Here is a 19,804-nt window from a genome sequence, read left to right as displayed (position 1 = left end):
CCACCTCTTTAAGGAATACCTGGGATAGGATAAAGTAATCCTTCTACCCCCCCCCCCCCCTCCCCCCACCTAACAACCCCCCCCCCCCCCCCCCCCCCCCCTTCCACTGGATATCATAAGGTCAATGCACCAATTTGTAAGTTGCTCTGGATAAGAGCGTCTGCTAAATGACGTAAATGTAATGTAATTCTGTCATCATGGCATATTACACTGAACAGAAATATAAATACAACATGTAAAATGTTGGTCCCAGGGCCCATTAATGCAGGGCCTTACTGGGCCTGAAGCCCCTGGGCCCAGGCCCATGGGGGGCCCAAAAGGAAGCAAAAATAAAATAAAAAAAGAATAACATACTGAATAAAAATTTAAAGGTTGGACGTACTGCCAAATGATCTAAAACGACTTTGGAGACAGCTTATGGTAGAGAAATTAACATTAAATTCTCTGCCAACAACTCTGGTGGATATTCCTGCAGTCAGCATGCCAATTGCACACTCTTGACATGTTTGGCATGGTGTTATGTGACAAAACTGCACATTTTGGAGTGGCTTTTTACTATCCCCAGCATATGGAGCACCTGTGTAATGATGGTGCTCTTTAGTCAGCTTCTTGATATGCCACACCTGTCAGGGGGATGGATTATCTTGGCAAAGGAGAAATGTTCACTAACAGGGACGTAAACAAATTTGTGCACAAAATTAGAGCGAAATAACCTTTTTGTGCATGTGGAACATTCCTGGGATCTTTTATCTCAGCTCATGAAACACTTTACATGTTGCCTTTATATTTTTGTTCAGTGTAATAAAATATAATAAAAGTTAAAAAAAAGCTAAATTAATTAAATATATACGGTATATATTACATATACAATATATCAGTATGTATCAGTATATATATATATATATCCCAGGAATATGATTTTTTTTTTTTTTACTCAGGAGTCCGGTCTCAGGAGCATCCTCTCAATGAGTGTAGACAGCCTGCTGCTGCCTGCTGCCACTGCTAATCATCAGATGGAGGAGGAGAGGAGGTAGGGGGCCCACGTGGGTAACTGGGGGGACCTGTCTTGATTGGGGAACTGATTCATAAAAATAAAAACTGCATAATAAATAAATGTGACTGGTCAATTCTGTTAGTCAGGGGCTGGGACCAAGCCCGTAGGGGGGCTCAAGAGGCAAAATGTTAAATAAATAAAGTTTTTTAATCATTATAATTGTTTATCCAACAATAGGAACCCGCTTCCAATGTTCAAAATACACCAGAGAACATAATTTAGCCACAGAGGATCAATAGTTTATAAAAAAAACAGTGGATTAAGTTTTATCACAAGCGCATACAGGTATCTGCCAAAATAAAGGAAACACCAACATAAAATGTGTTACAAGGGGGTTGGGCCACCATGAGCTGCCAGAACAGCGTCAATGCACCTTGGCATAGATTCTTCAAGTGGACCTAAACCATGCCAGGAAAATGCACCCAACACCATAACATACTGTATACATTGTATCCTTTGTTTACTCAAGGGGTGGCAGCGTAGCCTAGTGGTTAGAGCGTTGGACTAGTAACTGAAAGGTTTTGACAGTTACTAGTATGCCTACAGACGGGAAGGCTGCAGTTTAGGCAGCATGCTTGTCAAATATACAACTTGTTGCATTGTGGTCATAGACATATAATCGATAGAAGGGTTTTGTAACCTCTTGCCCTGTCAACTTGACTGTTAAACTCATGGGTACAATAGCAATGGATGCTAGCCCTGACTTGAATAGGAACTGACATCTATGGATTATATTTCTATGGTTGGTTGCAGCTGTTGGTTTGCCTCATGGGATTTCAAAATACAATCTCTCTCTCCACTGGGATTCTCTGCCTCTAACCCTATTACAGGGGCTGAGTCACTGGCTTACTGGTGTTCTTCCATGCCGTCCATGGGAGGGGTGCGTCACTTGAGTGGGTTGAGTCACTGACGTGGTCTTCCTGTCTGGGTTGGCGCCCCCCCCCTTGGGTTGTGCCATGGCGGAGATCTTTGTGGGCTATACTTGGCCTTGTCTTAGGACGGTAAGTTGGTGGTTGGAGACATCCCTCTAGTGGTGTGGGGGCTGTGCTTTGGCAAAGTGGGTGGGGTTATATCCTGCCTGTTTGGCCCTGTCCGGGGGTATCATCGGATGGGGCCACAGTGTCTTCTGATCCCTCCTGTCTCAGCCTCCAGTATTTATGCTGCAGTAGTTTATGTGTCGGGGGGCTAGGGTCAGTCTGTTACATCTGGAGTATTTCTCTTGTCTTATCTGGTGTCCTGTGTGAATTTAAATATGCTCTCTCTAATTCTCTCTTTCTTTCTTTCTTTCTTTCTCTCGGAGGACCTGAGCCCTAGGACCATGCCTCAGGACTACCAGGCATGATGACTCCTTGCTGTCCCCAGTCCACCTGGCCGTGCTGCTGCTCCAGTTTCAACTGTTCTGCCTGCGGCTATGGAACCCTGACCTGTTCACCGGACGTGCTTGTTGCACCCTCGACAACTACTATGATTATTATTATTTGACCATGCCGGTCATTTATGAACATTTTAACATCTTGACCATGTTCTGTTATAATATCCACCCGGCACAGCCAGAAGAGGACTGGCCACCCGTCATAGCCAGTTTCCTCTCTAGGTTTCTTCCTAGGTTTTGGCCTTTCTAGGGAGTTTTTCCTAGGGAGTTTTTCCTAGCCACCGTGCTTCTTTCACATGCATTGCTTGCTGTTTGGGGTTTTAGGCTGGGTTTCTGTACAGCACTTTGAGATATCAGCTGATGTACGAAGGGCTATATAAATACATTTGATTTGAATTGGGGAATAAAACGTACAGTTTGGAAAGCAAATGCCTACTGCTAAAAAGAGAAGACTAATCTGTCTGTAGAACCAATAAAAGGAAAAAAATTCTCAACAACTCCCAATTTTTACCTAACAGCAGCACTGTTTTTCAAAGTAGCTCATCTTGAGGTAGACTAATGCCACGACGAGCGCATCAGCCATCACCGTGAGTAGCCAATGGCTTCATCTTCATCATTAGGTGAGTCAGTGTGCAACTGGAAATTGTATTTAGTAGCCTATGATATATATGCTGTATATATATTTTCTCCTAATATTGTACAATCTGAGTCCCGGGCCTTATGATTTCTTAATCCGGCCCTGGTTGGTCCCATGTTTCATGAGCTAAACAAAAAGCTTATTTCTCTCAAATGATGTGCACAAATTTGCTTAGTGAACATTTCTCCTCTGCGAGATAATCCATCCACCTGACAGGTGTGGCATGTCAAGAAGCTAATTAAACAGCATGATCATTACAGAGGTGCACCTTGTGCTGGGCACAGTAAAAGGCCACTTTAAAAAGTGCAGTTTTGATCAACTGAGACTAGCCAGCCGGACAGCTGATGAAACTGTGGGTTTGCACAACCAAAGAATTTCTGCACAAACTGTCAGAAACCGTCTCAGGAAAGCTCATCTGCGTGCTCGTCGTCCTTACCAGGGTCTTGACCTGACTGCAGTTCAATGTCGTAACCGACTTCAGTGGGAAAATGCTCAACTTCAATGGCCACTCGCATGCTGGAGAAGTGTGCTCTTCACGGATTAATCCCGGTTTCAACTGTACCGGGCAGATGGTAGACAGTGTGTACAGCGTCGTGTGGGCGAGTGGTTTGTTGATGTCAACGTTGTGAACAGAGTGCCCCATGAGGGTGGTGGGGTTATGGTAATGACAGGCATAAGCTACAGGGAAATATGTTTACTGTAGCTAATAAAGTAATACTAAGTGTTGTGTAGTAGCCCAAGTGCCTCACCCTAATAATTTGATCTATTTACCCCTCTTAATTTCACCTACTGTTCTGACTGTTCTACTGTAGCCTATAACCTGTTTTAGAGAAATGCAATCATCAAATATTGTAAGAGCTTTCATTGTCTGCTTATATGCCCCCTTTATTTATCTTACGGTTCTAACTTGGTGTACAGTAAGAACGGCCCATGTTCTGAATCCTGTCCCTGTACATTTCAAAAGTGCTAAACAAATAGTTATATTGACTAACGTTACGTCCGTCCTAGCTCGCTCATTGTCTTAATCGAAATGACAGATTTCCTCTTATCCGCTCGTCGTCCCCTTATGCCATAGTTTGTACATCTCAATTGTCATTAGAAACACATTTGTTTAAGCAAGTCAGCCATATCAGCTATCCTTTTTTTTTTAAATGAATGAACTGTTTCACTGCCAGACAAGGCTACGCTGATAGCCAGGTGTAGCAGTGGTAAGATGTTGGGGCTGCTGTTGGGACAGCTTTATATAGGCCCTAACAGTTTCTGGGCACCACTTGTCACTGTTATAGTACAATTAATGTATTGTTTAGTGTTGTGTTGTGCAGTGGCTTTGCTGGCCTGCATTCCACCTTTTTTTGTTTTTGCCCCACCAAGATTTACATGCTAAAATCGCCACTTGAAATTCGTCTCAAACAAACAAATGAATATAACGACACGTCCTGACCAAACATCCTCAGCAGGACGGTAAACCCAGGGAGTTCTTTCAGAACAGGACAGAATGCTTCAGGAAACAGTGCTTTGATAGTGGAAAAGTAGCTAAGTCAGTTAGCAAGACATTGATGTCATTTTATAACAGAAGCAGAAATAAGGGAGTACGATCCCTCGTAGTAGATGTGAGTTTCTCTTTCAAACAATCCCGTGGCCTAGTACACAGCTAATAGCTAACGTTAGCCAAAGCAAGTAAGCTAGCTAGCTACTGAGTGCAACTGTAAATTACAGTAAATACAGATTAAGATGAAAAATGATCAGACTTAATGTACATCTTACTGTTGAAATGATTGTTGAAAACAAATCTAGATTGAAACGGTTGCTGTTAAAATACAAGTAATAATATTTATTCTGAACTTGAATAAATTGATTGAAGGAAGATGCTTTTTGAGGCAAACACACACAGTTCTGGGTTGCTCATCTACAGCAGGAAGTGGTCTCCTGCCTGACTGAGAAAGCAGTAGATGTTCTGATCCAGTTTGGCACCACATACCTCAGGGTTCTCAACTCTGACATACTTAAAAAACAAGTACAGAAACAGACTCAATGCTGACCATGACCTCAGTGTTGCACTGTCAAAACCTGAGCCCAGAATAGACATGCTTGTTAAAAACTTCAACCTGTGTGATTTGATCAATCCGTTTATTCCAGTTCAGAATAAACACACATTTATTGTATTTTAACAGCAACAGTTCCAACTTAGACTTTTTTTTCAACAATACTTTCTACAGTACAGTAGGCCTGATCATTTTTCATCTGCACTGTTACTTTGGGTTGCACTATCAAAAACTGAGCCTGGGTTTTCTGTTCTAAATCTGTGTGATGTGATCAATCAGTTTTTCCCAGTTCAAAATGAAAATAATTGATTGTATTTTAACAGCAACAGTTCCAACCTAGATAGATATGTAAGAGTGTTTTTAATGTGGGAAAAAAACATGAATAGCTATTTATATGGGTATTTCATTTCATTGTTATTTGTTCTTGTCTATATTGCATTTGTTTTAGGCATAAGGGAAATGAAATGTACCAATATTTACACATAGTTGCATATTTTCATAAGCTTGGGTCCCTGGGAAACACAACATTTGTAATTTGGGTCTCAGGCTGAACAAGTTTAAGAACCCCTGGTGTAGAGAATCATTTTACCATCGAAACCGCTGTGAAATATATTTTCCATAACCAAAAATATTGTATTTTCAGCTGTTTGAAGCTGGTGTACAAAACCGAAAGTAAAAGATGAAAAAACTCCATTTGAGAACGGGAAGCATAGAAATAATGTGGATAGAACTTCTTAGACTTGCTTTAAATGAGAATGACACATTTTATGTGAATTTGGTCGGGTTGCCCAAAAAGTTCCATATTGCACTGTTTTAGTAGTATAATCCTACATCTCTAACCTGATTTCAATTCTTTACTTTGGACCTTAATTCATTTGGACCAGGCAACATGTCATCAGATCTAAACTGGATAGGTCATTAGCCTCATTTATCAAGGCAAGGCGGGAGCTGGAGGAAATAGTAGTAAATTATTTATTTTTTTGTCTAATCTCACCATGAATTAAAAAGGAAATGTTGCACTTCCATCATACTGTAGCTCCAGTTTGAGATACAGTAGTCTATATGACAGCCTTAACCTTGGTTTTGCTCTGGTATTCTCCCAGGTCATTTCATCCACTGTAGGGAGAGTTTATATTTGTGATGTTAGTTTTAATAAAGGAACTGCTCACACTTTTCATATCGGTCTGAATAATTGATGATCATTTTTTATTGCCATCGGGCTGCAGAGGGCAGCAGTGAGCTGAAGAGTTTCCTCTTCTCGAGGCTCTGCTGAACTGAAGAGTGAAATGAGGAGACGCAGAGGGCTTGGTGAGTGGGGATTTAACCACTTAGTATAACCATACAGTATATGGTATGATGACAAGGGCAATTCAATAAGCTGTAGTGGAACTAAGTCAAGTTATATGCTCAAAAAGCAATAGTTCCAAGAAGCAACTCGCTACACCCGCCATAACATCTGATAAATATGTGTATGTGACCAATAAAATGTGATTTTGATTTGAATGTACAGATGCAGGATCTTAATTTGACCTATATTGTCACAGCAAAATGTAAACGTTTAGTCAAAGGGTAGCGACTAGCGGCATCCTAGCTGTTCCCATAGATTTCCAATCATTCAGCCAACAACTATTCATTTAAAAGCACATCTTGGCAGAAATATATATATATACTGTATACTGAACAAAAATATAAACGCAACATGTAAAAATTTCAAATATTTCACTGAGTTACAGTTCATTAGAGGAAATCAGTCAATTGAAATGCATTCATTAGGCCCTAATCTATGGATTTCACATGACTGGGAATACAGCTATGCATCTGTTGGTCACAGATACCTTAAAAAAATGGGCCTCACAATGGGCCTCAGTATCTCGTCAAGGTATTTTTGTGCATTGAAATTGCCATCGAGAAAATTCAATTGTGTTCGTGGTCCGTAGCTTATGCCTGCCCATACCATAACCCCACCGCCACCATGGGGCACTCTGTTCACAAAGTTGACATCAGCAAACCGCTCGCCCACAAGACGCCATACACATGTTCTGTGGTTGTGAGGCCGGTTGGATGTACTGCCAAATTCTCAAAAACGACGTTGGAGACAGCTTATGATACAGAAATTAACATTCAATTCTCTGACAACAGCTCTGGTGGACATCCCTGCAGTCAGAATGGCAACTGCACGCTCCCTCAAAACTTGAGATATCTGTGGCATAATGTTGTGTGACAAAACTGCACCTTTTAGAGTGGCATTTTATTGTCCCCAGCACAAGGTGCACCTGTGTAATGATCATGCCATTTAATCAGCTTCTTGATATGCCACACCTGTCAGCTGGATGGATTATCTTGGAAAAGGATAATGCCTGTTCTAGGTCCCAAGAAACAAAGAGATCTTCTGTTGAATCTGACAATTAATCTGGATGGTTGTACAGTCGTCTCAAATAAAACTGTGAAGGACCTCGGTGTTACTCTGGACCCTGATCTCTCTTTTGAAGAACATATCAAGACTGTTTCAAGGACAGCTTTTTTTCCATCTACGTAACATTGCAAAAATCAGAAACTTTCTGTCCAAAAATGACGCAGAAAAATTAATCCATGCTTTTGTTACTTCTAGGCTGGACTGGGTGGGGTTATATCCTGCCTGTTTGGCCCTGTCCGGGGGTATCATCAGATGGGGCCACAGTGTCTTCTGATCCCTCCTGTCTCAGCCTCCAGTATTTATGCTGCAGTAGTTTATGTGTCGGGGGGCTAGGGTCAGTCTGTTACATCTGGAGTATTTCCCTTGTCTTATCCGGTGTCCTGTGTGAATTTAAATATGCTCTCTCTAATTCTCTTTTTCTCTCTTTCTGTCTTTCTCTCGGAGGACCTGAGCCCTAGGACCATGCCTCAGGACTACCTGGTATGATGACTCCGTGCTGTCCCCAGTCCACCTGGCCGTGCTGCTGCTCCAGTTTCAACTGTTCTGCCTGCGGCTATGGAACCCTGACCTGTTCACCGGACGTGCTTGTTGCACCCTCGACAACTACTATGATTATTATTATTTGACCATGCTGGTCATTTATGAACATTTTAACATCTTGACCATGTTCTGTTATAATATCCACCCTGCACAGCCAGAAGAGGACTGGCCACCCCTCATAGCCCGGTTCCTCTCTAGGTTTCTTCCTAGGTTTTTGGCCTTTCTAGGGAGTTTTTCCTAGGGAGTTTTTCCTAGCCACCGTGCTTCTTTCACATGCATTGCTTGCTGTTTGGGGTTTTAGGCTGGGTTTCTGTACAGCACTTTGAGATATCAGCTTATGTACGAAGGGCTATATAAATAAATTTGATTTGATTTGATTTGATAAATGCTCACTAACAGAGATGTAACAAATTTGTGTACAGCATTTTAGAGAAATAAGCTTTTTGTGCGGATGGGACATTTCTGGGAACTTTTATTTCAGCTCATGAAACAGGGGACCAACACTTTACATGTTGCGTTTATATTTTTGTTCAATGTACAGTACGAGTCAAAAGTTTGGACACACCTACTCATTCCAGGGTATTTCTTTATTTTTACTATTTTCTACATTGTAGAATAATAGTGAAGACATCAAAACTATGAAATAACACATATGGAATCATGTAGTAACCAAAAAAGTGTTAATCAAATCAAAATATATTTTACATTTGAGATTCTTCAAAGTAGCCACCTTTTGCCTTGATGACAGCTTTGCACATTCTTGGCATTCTCTCAACCAACTTCACGAGGTAGTCACCTGCAATGCATTTCAATTATTGTTAGAAGTTCATCTGTGGAATTTCTTTCCTTAATATTAATGCGTTTGAGACAGTCAGTTATGTTGTGACAAGGTAGGGGTGCTATACAGAAGATAGCCCTATTTAGTAAAAGACCAAGTCCATATTATGGCAAGAACAGTTCAAATAAGCAAAGAGAAATGACAGTCCATCATTCCTTTAAGACATGAAGGTCAGTCAATGCGGAACATTTCAAGAACTTTGAGAGTTTCTTCAAGTGCAGTCGCAAAAACCATCAAGCGCTATGATGAAACTGGCTCTCATGAGGACCACCACAGGAAAATAATACCCAGAGTTACCTCTGCTGCAGAGGACAAGTTCAGGAGAGTTAAATGTACCTCAGATTGCAGCCCAAATAAATGATTCACAGAGTTCAAATAACAGACACATCTCAACATCAACTGTTCAGAGGTGACTGCGTGAATCAAGCCTTCATGGTCGAATTGCTGCAAAGAAACCACAACTAAAGGACACCAATAATAAGAAGAGACTTGCCAAGAAACACAAGCAATGGACAATAGACTGGTGGAAATCTGTTCTTTGGTCTGATGAGTCCAAATTTGAGACTTTTGGTTCCAATCGCTGTGTCTTTGTGAGACGCAGAGTAGGTGAACGGATGATCTCCATATGTGTGGTTCCCACCGTGAAGCATGGAGGAGGAGTGATGGTGTGGGGGTGCTTTGCTGGTAACACTGTTGGTGATTTATTTAGAATTCAAGGCACACTTAACCAGCATGGCTACCACAGCAATCTGTAGCGATAAGCATTCCCATTTGGTAAGCGCTCAGTTAGACTACAGTTTGATTTTCAACAGGACAATGACCCAACACACCTCCAGGCTGTGTAAGGGCTATTTGACCAAGACGGAGGGTGATGGAGTGCTGCATCAGATGACCTGGCCTCCACAATCACCGACCTCAACCCAATTGAGACGGTTTGGGATGAATTGTACTGCAGAGTGAAGGAAAAGCAGCCATCACGTGCTCAGCATATGTGGGAACTCCTTCAAGACTGTTGGAAAAGCATTCCAGGTGAAGCTGTTTGAGAGAATGCCAAGAGTGTGCAAAGCTGTCATCAAGGCACTGTGGCTTCTTTGAAGAATCTCAAATATAAAATATATTTTGATTTGTTTAACATTTTTGGGGGTTACTACATGATTCCATATGTGTTGTTTCATAGTTTTGATGTCTTCACTATTATTCTACAATGTAGGGGAAACACTGATACTGTTGATATAACCATGTGTGTGTGTTGGAGGGGGGGGGTTCAGTGAATTTATGTAAATCACGAAGCTCATCTGCATTTTCTCAGCAACAAAAGTGATCAAATTAAGATCCTACATCTGTACATGGCAAATGTTTAGTTTAGTTTGTAAACTAGATTTAACTACTTATGTTTCATGAGTAGTTAGTCAGGGCCAGGGGTTAGTTAGGGCAAATAAATGGTTGTAAAATATTTGATTTCACCTCACTTTCTATTTGTCAGTGTGCTTGTTGTTGTGCAAATTTGTTATGAAATTTGGAACATGTATTTTCAGCATCCAAAGCAGAGTCCTGTCTCAGAGTGGATGATGTTGTCTCTCATTTTCTTGTCCATGACATTCAGATCAGTTATGTCCTTTACTGAATTGGTTCAAATTAGATAGTTATTATGATAGTGACCTGATTCCATAAATGAGGGGGACAGTGAATTTTTTTTTTTTGGGGGGGGGTTCCACTGATTGATGACAGGGGTGTGATGGTTATGAATGCAGTCAACTGGACAGGCTGAGAGTTCCAAGACATCTACTGGGCCTTGGTCTGATCTATTTCTTGGCTCAGTATTAATCCCAACATGTGTTTCTTTTTCCAGTAAAAACGAATCTTTGGAGAAAAACAACATTTTGTTTTCGTAACACAAACAAGTCATTTGCTGTTTGTCATTGTCGATTTCCCAGGCAAATAATTTGTTTGGTTATTTGGCACACATTATGCCTCTGGAAAAGCTATACTTGTGCTCCAATCACATAATGGTGATTTGTGGAAAATGAATAGGGGGATTGTCAGGGAAGTCGGGCTTGTTTTCCGATAAGGTCGTTAGAAATTGTTTTAATTATTAACAGTGAAGAAGTCTAACATACACTATATACACAAAAGTATGTGGACACCCCTTCAAGTGAGTGGATTGGGCTATTTCTGGATATCATAAGGTGAATGCACCAATTTGTAAGTCGCTCAGGATAAGAGCGTCTGCTAAATGACGTAAATGTATTTCAGCCACATTCATTGCCGACAGGTGTATAAAATCAAGCACACTGCCATGCAATCTCCATAGATGCAAACATTGGCAGTAGAATGGACTTACTGAAGAGCTCAGTGACTTTCAACGTGGCACCGTCATAGGATGCTACCTTTCTAACAAGTCAGTTCGTCAAATTTCTATACTGCTAGAGCTGCTCCGGTCAACTGTAAGTGCTGTTATTGTGAACTGGAAACGTCTAGGAGCAACAACGGCGAAGTGATAGGCCACACAAGCTCACAGACCGAGACCGCCGAGTGCTGAAGCACGTAGAGTGTAAAAATCGTCTGTCCTTGGTTGCGTCACTCACTACCGAGATCCAAACTGCTTCTGGAACCAACATCTGCACAAGAACTGTTCGTCGGGAGCTTCATGAAATGGGTTTCCATGGCTGAGCAGCCACACACAAGCCTAATATCACCATGCTCAATGCCAAGTGTTGGCTGGAGTGGTGTAAAGTTCCCCGCCATTGTACTCTGGAGCAGTGGAAACGTGTTCTCTGGAGTGATGAATCACACTTCACCATCTGGCAGTCAGACGGATGAATCTGAGTTTGGTGGATCCCAGGAGAACTCCACCTGCCCCAATGCATAGTGCCAACTGTAAAGTTTGGTGGAGGAGGAATAATGGTCTGGGGCTGTTTTTCATGGTTCGGGCTACACCCCTTAGTTCCAGTGAAGAAAAATCTTAACACTACAGCATACAGTGACATTCTAGACGATTCTGTGCTTCCAACTTTGTGGCAACAGTTTGGGGAAGGCCCTTTCCTGTTTCAGCATGACAATGCCCCCGTGCACAAAGCCAGGTCCATATAGAAATGGTTTGTCGAGATCTGTGTGGAAGAACTCGACTGGCCTGCACATAGCTCTGACCTCAAAACCATTGAACACTTTTGGGATGAATTGGAACGCCGACTGCGAGCCAGGCCTAATCGCCCAACATCAGTGCCCGACCTCACTAATGCTCGTGGCTGAATGGAAGCAAGTCCCCACAGCAATGTTCCAACATCTAGTGGAAAGTCTTCCTAGAAGATTGGAGGCTGTAATAACAGCAAAGGGGGGTACCAACTCCATATTAATGCCCATGATTTCTAATGAGATGTTCGACGAGCAGGCGTCCACATACTTATGGTCATGTAGTGTATGTGTTGCTTTGTCAAATGTAAAACAATATATATATATATATATATATATATATATATATATATATAGCTCTCTATATATATATATCATATGGTGGAGCATGACATTTATCGTTTGTGCATAAACCCCCTTACAAACAACAAAGTTTACAACGTCAAAGTCGATAGCTCAGGGAGGAGAATCGCTCCTCTGTTGCCTTGAGATACACATTTAAAATAAACAAACTGTTATTCAAGGCAGAGGAAGAGGAGTGCTGGCCCATATCTGTGCTGTGGAGGGAACATGAAATCCAGACAGATGATGGTGATCGTGTCATGGAGCCTGATGGAGGCATGGTCCTGCTGCCCAGTGTAAAATGTTTGTTTAGACTTGACGCTTGTGGCATTCGGGCGCTGGGTTCACGTGCTAAATGCATGGAGAGGTGTAAGAAGCTGTGTTGAAAAGGGTAACTGCTTTGTCAGGCTGACTGCGTTCTTCTGGACCTGCATCACATCTATAGATATTTTTATTTATTTAGCAGACGTGACTGACAACTCAGTTATGGCCACTAGGCTACATTTAAGAGGGCACTAGAGTGCTTTATATTTGGTCAACTGGGCAAAACTGGTTGAATCAACGTTGTTTCCACATAATTTCAACAACAAAAATCTACGCGATGACGTTGAATCAACGTGGAAAACCAATTGGATTTGCAAAAAGTCATCAACATAAGGGCCTTTCATCTTTTTATCACCCGACTATTAATCTAAGTCCAATTTTTGTTGTTGTTGTTGATTTCACATTAGCTGACAAACCAAAACTAGGCGTTGATCTGACGTCTGTGTCCAGTGGGAGAGATGGCTGTTGAAGATGGCAACTGCTGTGACAGATTGTTAACTTGAGAGCCTCTCACAAACATCCTTTCTGGGTTACTGAAGGTTTGGGTATTTGTTTTTCAGGAAGAGATGGGTACAATATAGTACTTATAGCAGTGGTATTAGCCTGGCAAGCCACTGATCCTGTAAGCTTACATGAATGTTCTCTGCATGGATATCCACGCAGCGAACATTCATGTAAGCTTGCGGGATCAGCGGCTTGCAAGGCTAGATGAGTAAGTCAATGTGACGTAATATCAGCTTTTCCAAGGACCTCACCAGAATGATTGATTTCGAGATTTTACTAGTTAGTCCACAATGAATACAATGGCATACAAATCCGATTTGGTGAATGGATTATTCCGCCTGCACTTTCCAGGAAAAGCTGTTGGGCTGCCACAAAGCAAGCAAACAGTTCTAGTGAAGAAGAAACGGCCCCATTTGGGTCAAAACGATGCAGTTCTGTTAACTCTGACTAATTCACATAACTGCGGGTCATATTGTGGCTAGAAAATGCCCACTGAGTCCAGTAAGCTTAGCTCCCTGTCTTATGTAGGTACACTGAGTGTACAAAACATTAAGAACACCTGCTCTTCCATGACATAGACTGACCAGGTGAATTCAGGTCAAAGCTATGATCCCTTATTGATGTCACTTGTTAAATCCACTTCAATCAGTGTAGATGAAGGGGAGGAGACAGGTTAAAGATGGATTTTCAAGCCTTGAGACAATTGAGACACGGATTGTGCCATTCAGAGGGTGAATGGGCAAGACAAAAGTGCTTTTGAACGGGGTATGGTAGTAGGTGCCGGGCGCACCGGTTTGTGTCAAGAACTGCGACGCTGCTCGGTTTTTCACACTCAACAGCTTCCTGTGTGAATCAAGAATGGTCCACCCCCCAAAGGACATCCAGCCAATGTGACACAACCGTGGGAAGCATTGGAGTCAACATGGGCCAGCATCCCTGTGGAACACTTTCGACGCCTTGTAGAGTCCACGCCCCGACGAATTGAGGCTGTTCTGGCAGCAAAAGGCGGTGCAACTCAATATTAGGAATAAGGATATGTTTGATATTCTCAGTGTATATCTACAGGGTTACAGAGAACCCTAGCCGGCCTGCTAGAGGCCTAGAACATGACTATGATCTGACTGGAGACGAAGAGTCACCTCAGTGTTACCTGAGCCGCGTGGAGATGACACAAGCTTAGATCTGGACTGTGAAGTCCCTGACACTGTCTAAGGGGCCAAGCAAAGCCTCAAGCAGCTCAGTGCCAGGGCAGGACATACATACTGCCAAGGCAGCTGAGTCAATCGACAAGGATATTTTAGCATTGACGGCCAAACCTCTGAAGCCACTTCACTTCCCCATCTCGTCCGTTCCCTCTTAGTTACAGACAGTAGCAAGCAGCACCCTTCATCTTCTTTCTTCAAAGTGTTGTTGAGAAGCGCTTACGGCCATTCTTTAAAGGTTAAAGAAAGTTTGGTAAGCATTCTGTAGAAGTCACTTTTCGTGAGCATTCAGGCTTTGCCCAGTCTTTTACAAATACACCAGGAGGAAGGACACCTGCCTGTACTGTATGTGCTGATAACTACAGAATTGAAAAGAGAAGGCCATAATCATTGTGAGATATGTTCCCCTTAACAGAAGGTATTGATTATTTGCGTGTGGTTAGATTTGGAAAATTCAATTAAAGGAGTTGTGCAAAGGATGAATAAATTCTCCCCCTCCAACCCATACAGAGACTTTGTTATGTTCTAAATCGATGTTGCACTTCACAATATATTTTCTTAGGAGGATAAAAATAAATAACATTTAAACAGTTCTGCTTACTACAGAAACACGTTTTAGTTTCTCAGAAACATTTAGTCACGGGCAACCCAGCAACGTGTGGACATCTTCTGGGCAGTAACCAATTTTTACTGCCATTTTCCCATAAGAAAACCCTATATAATATGAATTTTCAGATGACAAAATGAGGAGAAAGGGGACGGCTCAGCAGTATAAAAATTGATCAGGCCATAGATGGGTCCATGTTGAGGAAGATTTGTATGTCAGCAGTAATGGGGTGTATTAAAGAAAGGATTCCTTAAATGTAATAAAAGCGATGAGATGGGCTGGTGTTCCAGGTCCAGGGATAAGGCCCAGGCTTCACCACTATCTGCCACATCAATCCTCTCTCTCTCCTCCTCAGACCCATGCCACCTGTTTGGGAGGAGTTTTATGCTTTTTGATTAAACACAGCTGCAAAAACGAGTACAACTGTATATTATTTTAGTGAAACTTAAGCCTGGTTGCAGAGCTGTATATTATTTTAGTGAAACTTAAGCCTGGTTGCAGAGCTGTATATTATTTTAGTGAAACTTAAGCCTGGTTGCAGAGCTGTATATTATTTTAGTGAAACTTAAGCCTGGTTGCAGAGCTGTATATTATTTTAGTGAAACTTAAGCCTGGTTGCAGAGCTGTATATTATTTTAGTGAAACTTAAGCCTGGTTGCAGAGCTGTATATTATTTTAGTGAAACTTAAGCCTGGTTGCAGAGCTGTATATTATTTTAGTGAAACTTAAGCCTGGTTGCAGAGCTGTATATTATTTTAGTGAAACTTAAGCCTGGTTGCAGAGCTGTATATTATTTTAGTGAAACTTAAGCCTGGTTGCAGAGCTGCAGCCTTCAGTTCGATCGCCCCCCAGAGGCTTCAGACTACGCACTCCATCAGACATGATTTCCTCACACAGACTATGTCGTTGTGGTTTCCAATTCTCCAGTGAAAGAGAATTATGATTTTATTGTATTGTCAAAACTGTAATCGATTAGGTGAGTATTTAAAAACAAAAAATGAAGATATTTATCTCACTGCTAAATCAAACCACTTGGGCCCTCAGATTTGTCCGTTTGGGATGTGCGAGTTGCAGTGTCAGTTGTAATTTTCCTCTGAAAGCAGTAACTGTATTTAATCTCTGAATGTGAGGTAGTATCTGGTAACATTTTGTTCTCTACAGGTATTGTCTGGCAGCTCTTCTGATTTTATATAATCCATAATGGCCTTATAAAGGTTTAAAAAAAACTCAAGAGTATTATAGAGCCTACGACTTTATCTCAACATGGTGATATTACTGTGTGACAGACAGCAGTGTTACACTCATGTTTTCCTCTCTGAAATCCTCCTGTAGGTTACCGACGGCAACTCGAATAGCTACTCTCTCCTCTTCCTCGGAGATGGCCGGTTGATGAATATAGAACCCAAGCTGTCAGCTGTGAGGCGGAGAAACGTCTCGGAGGTTGCCCGTCAGTCATTGGGGGAATGTGTCAGAAAGTGAAAAGGCAGCGTTTAGACATCAGACACATTTACATTGAGCCCTGTCTGCTGGAGAAAGCCTCTCCCTCACCAGTGACAAATGTTGATTCTACAATAACGGCCGCAACGCAGCGCTGCGAAAATCATTTTCTTTCAGGGAGCGAACCCCCTCGTCCCATTAGACCTGACGCTGTATGAAATCCACCCCCACCATTTCCTCTAGCTACCTGGAAAAGTAAAGAAACATGAATATGGGCTCCGAGGAGAGGCTACAATATTCACGTACGTGTACACACACTCAGGCACACACTTCAGTCTCCGGCTCTTTATGTGTCTGTGCCTGGGAAGGCCGAGGCCTCTTGCGGCCCAAGCGACCTAAGCAACAGCTGGTGTGCACAGACACATTTCCTATTTCTGCCCAAGGTGGATCATATAACTCTCACTTTATCACCCTTGGAGGCCATGTGAAGGACAAAGTGAGCACGCCCATAAACAAAACTAATGTTTTCATACTGGCCCTCTGGAGGTGGGAGAAGGGGCCCTTGGCGATCCAACCCCCGCCACCCACCACCGCTCCCGCTAATCCAACCCACCTCCGGCTTGGCTCCTACCCGTATCACCTTAGACCTCGACCCCACCAACCCTTTCCTCCTCGAGGGTCCCACTTTCCTTCGGTCTCACCCCCCCCCGTCTACAGCCCACTACCCATCATGACACAGGTCACTTAGGCCAGCACTATGGCGATGCTTTGAATGTGGTGCATGAATTTATAAAATTTTCTATATGTAATTTCTAGTCATAAATACAATAGGCCTAGTATGCATTTATGAAAATGACAGCGTTTTGGTAATGGCTATAGATGTTTGTACTTTTTTTTAACTCCATATCTTCATCTGTTGTCCCCTTCCTCCCAGTCCTTCCACAGTAGTAATTCTAAAGGCACAGGCCTCTGGATATCTCGCCTTTCCCTCTCCTATCTCTAGTGTTATTGGCTGCAGGGCCAGCGGCTGCAGATACACAGCATAGCAGCCGGCCCTCAGTGACCCGATAACATTTATCGTTGTAATGGATTTTTTTTATGCCTGTCATTAACTCACAGGCAGAGGGGGAAAAAGATTGCTTGTACCATTTTTTCTGTGGTATTTCGACTTTATGACATTATGTTCAGATATGTAATCTTCCATCATCCTAGTTTTAGGGCCTGTCACTGCTTTTTGTGTTTAAATGCATAGCCCTTTGTGTGCTGTGTGGACTGTCCTTGTATCTAGCTATTGTAATGAATATTTTATGACGCTAAATTAAATGGTTGAAAGACATGGTTTGGCTAATTATTGTCTGGCTACGACACAGTGCAACACTATTACCGCCAGTGATTTAGCTAGCTGAAGACCTGGAGAAGATGGACACTTTACGAGGGGGCTATTTGAAACTGCTTCGGACGGATCTAATATATGTGCTGGCAACACGGCTGTAAAATCGAGGTTCATCGAAAAGTCATTTCTGAGGTGGTTTTATTTTTCAAGAAAAATACAATTTGTACAAAATAATTGTAATGATGGAACAAACATTTGGAAATATTGAAAAACAATTAAAGTTAAAAAAAATATATATATATATATATATATATATATATATATATATATATGTTTTAAGTTTGATGTACAAAATTAGGCATTGACAAAACACCAACCATTCATGTTGACAGGAGGGTTATGTCTAGAATAAAGATTGTAGACTAGTAGCATTTCTCCATGAGTCCTATTGGTCCTTGTTGGTCAGTGACTGAGGCACTGTGCATAGTTTGTTTTTCAGTAAGTTTTCTTTCTACCGGGTGGCGACTACTCTGATTCTTACTCCCAGGTGGAGGCGGCTCGGCAATCTGGACAAGGTTGAAGTAGAAGAGGAGGCCCAGGAAGTGGTGGAAAAGAACACTGACACCAGGAGGGGAAACAAATCAGGCAGCCTGGCCAGAGGGGCCAGCACCATGCTCATAAAGCACAAACCAGCCATGGCCACGATGGAGATGTAGAACTGCAGGAGAGATTGAGAGAGAGAGATGGAGAGAGACTTTTCAGGTCTATCTTTTTCTAAGGGAGTTAAGCCATCCCAGTTAGACCACGAGCCAAGGCCCTCTCATAGCCCAGTGTTGGGCTGAATTGGATTTAAATTCAAGTCAAATCAGAAACTGAATTTGACATGCCATTCAAATTGATAATGTCCTGATGACATTTTACATGAATACATTTTAGATTAGTTAAGGGCTGGATTCTATCAGATCCGCGAAAGCCGATACCAGCATAGCAGGTTTTTTTTTGGTAGTGTTGGAGGTGGAACTGCGTTAGAGCGGTTAAATCTACAAGTGGCACCCTGCATTACACCTAAAGCAGACATCGCAATTGGCTGCACGGAGTAAGTAGCATGAAGAGAAATCTCCATTCCAGTTCGAACACTGGAATGTGAGATGTAATCTACAACTCGATTAGGCTGGTAGACATCCTCATTACTTCATTTAATGATTTTCAATTTCAAACATTTCTGTATGGCCTACACTTTCTCGTTCTGAACTGCTAACGTGAGTGGGACGGGTGTGGCTTAGTCATAATAACTATGCAAAGTAGACAAGATCAAAAAATTCAAGTTAGAGACGTTGCATGACGATCCCGCATCACAGGAAACTCCCTCATCACAAGCTGACATTTATGTTGCCTCGGCTGGCGCGTCCCGAACAGAAAGGCAAACGGTGTTGGTAGCAGGATCAACATGAACATGTCTATTTGGGACCTGCGGACCCAGGGATCAGTGAGGGTAGGTTGCGTAAGCGCCTCCGTATGAGACCAACCCTATTAAACCCTAGCCCCAACGCTGGGCCTCCTTATTTATGCCTCTTGTGTAAATAAATATATCTAGGCAAACCTGTGTTAATGACTCTATAAAAAGACACCTCTTCCTTCTCATGATCTCCCACACCGCACAGCACCGCCCAGTAGCGGTGTCCCTGGCTACGTCCCAGTCCCAAATGGCACCCTATTCCCTATACAGTGCACTACTTTTTTTTTATTATACCAGAGCCCGATGGGGCATGGTCAAAAGTAGTGCACTATAGGGAATAGGGTGCCATTTGGGATGCACACCCTTTCTGTCGCTAAGGGAGGGGAGGGTGCAGCTGTAGAGCTGGGCAGGGCCAGGAAGCCATTTCAGACGCCTGTATCTTAAATAAGTGATAAATAATACTTGGGGCCTGGCAGTGGCTTTCATCCCAGGCAGCTTACACAGCTTACAGTCCATGGCACATTCTATTTATTTATCCAGTTGGAGAGATATGTATCTTCTGACGTTGATGCAA

General features: G+C 42.3%; 1 pseudogene; it reads right to left on the bottom strand.

Moving 5' to 3' along the window:
* Positions 1 to 19,804, bottom strand: part of LOC106583989 (dolichyl pyrophosphate Man9GlcNAc2 alpha-1,3-glucosyltransferase-like) — an 82,402-nt pseudogene that overhangs the window by 49,751 nt on the left and 12,847 nt on the right.

Source organism: Salmo salar, chromosome 23, assembly GCF_965601325.2.
Source record: "Salmo salar chromosome 23, fSalSal1, whole genome shotgun sequence".
Taxonomy (NCBI): domain Eukaryota; kingdom Metazoa; phylum Chordata; class Actinopteri; order Salmoniformes; family Salmonidae; genus Salmo; species Salmo salar.
The sequence above is the reverse complement of the archived record's forward strand: the minus strand, read 5'-3'. Positions and strand labels throughout refer to the sequence as shown.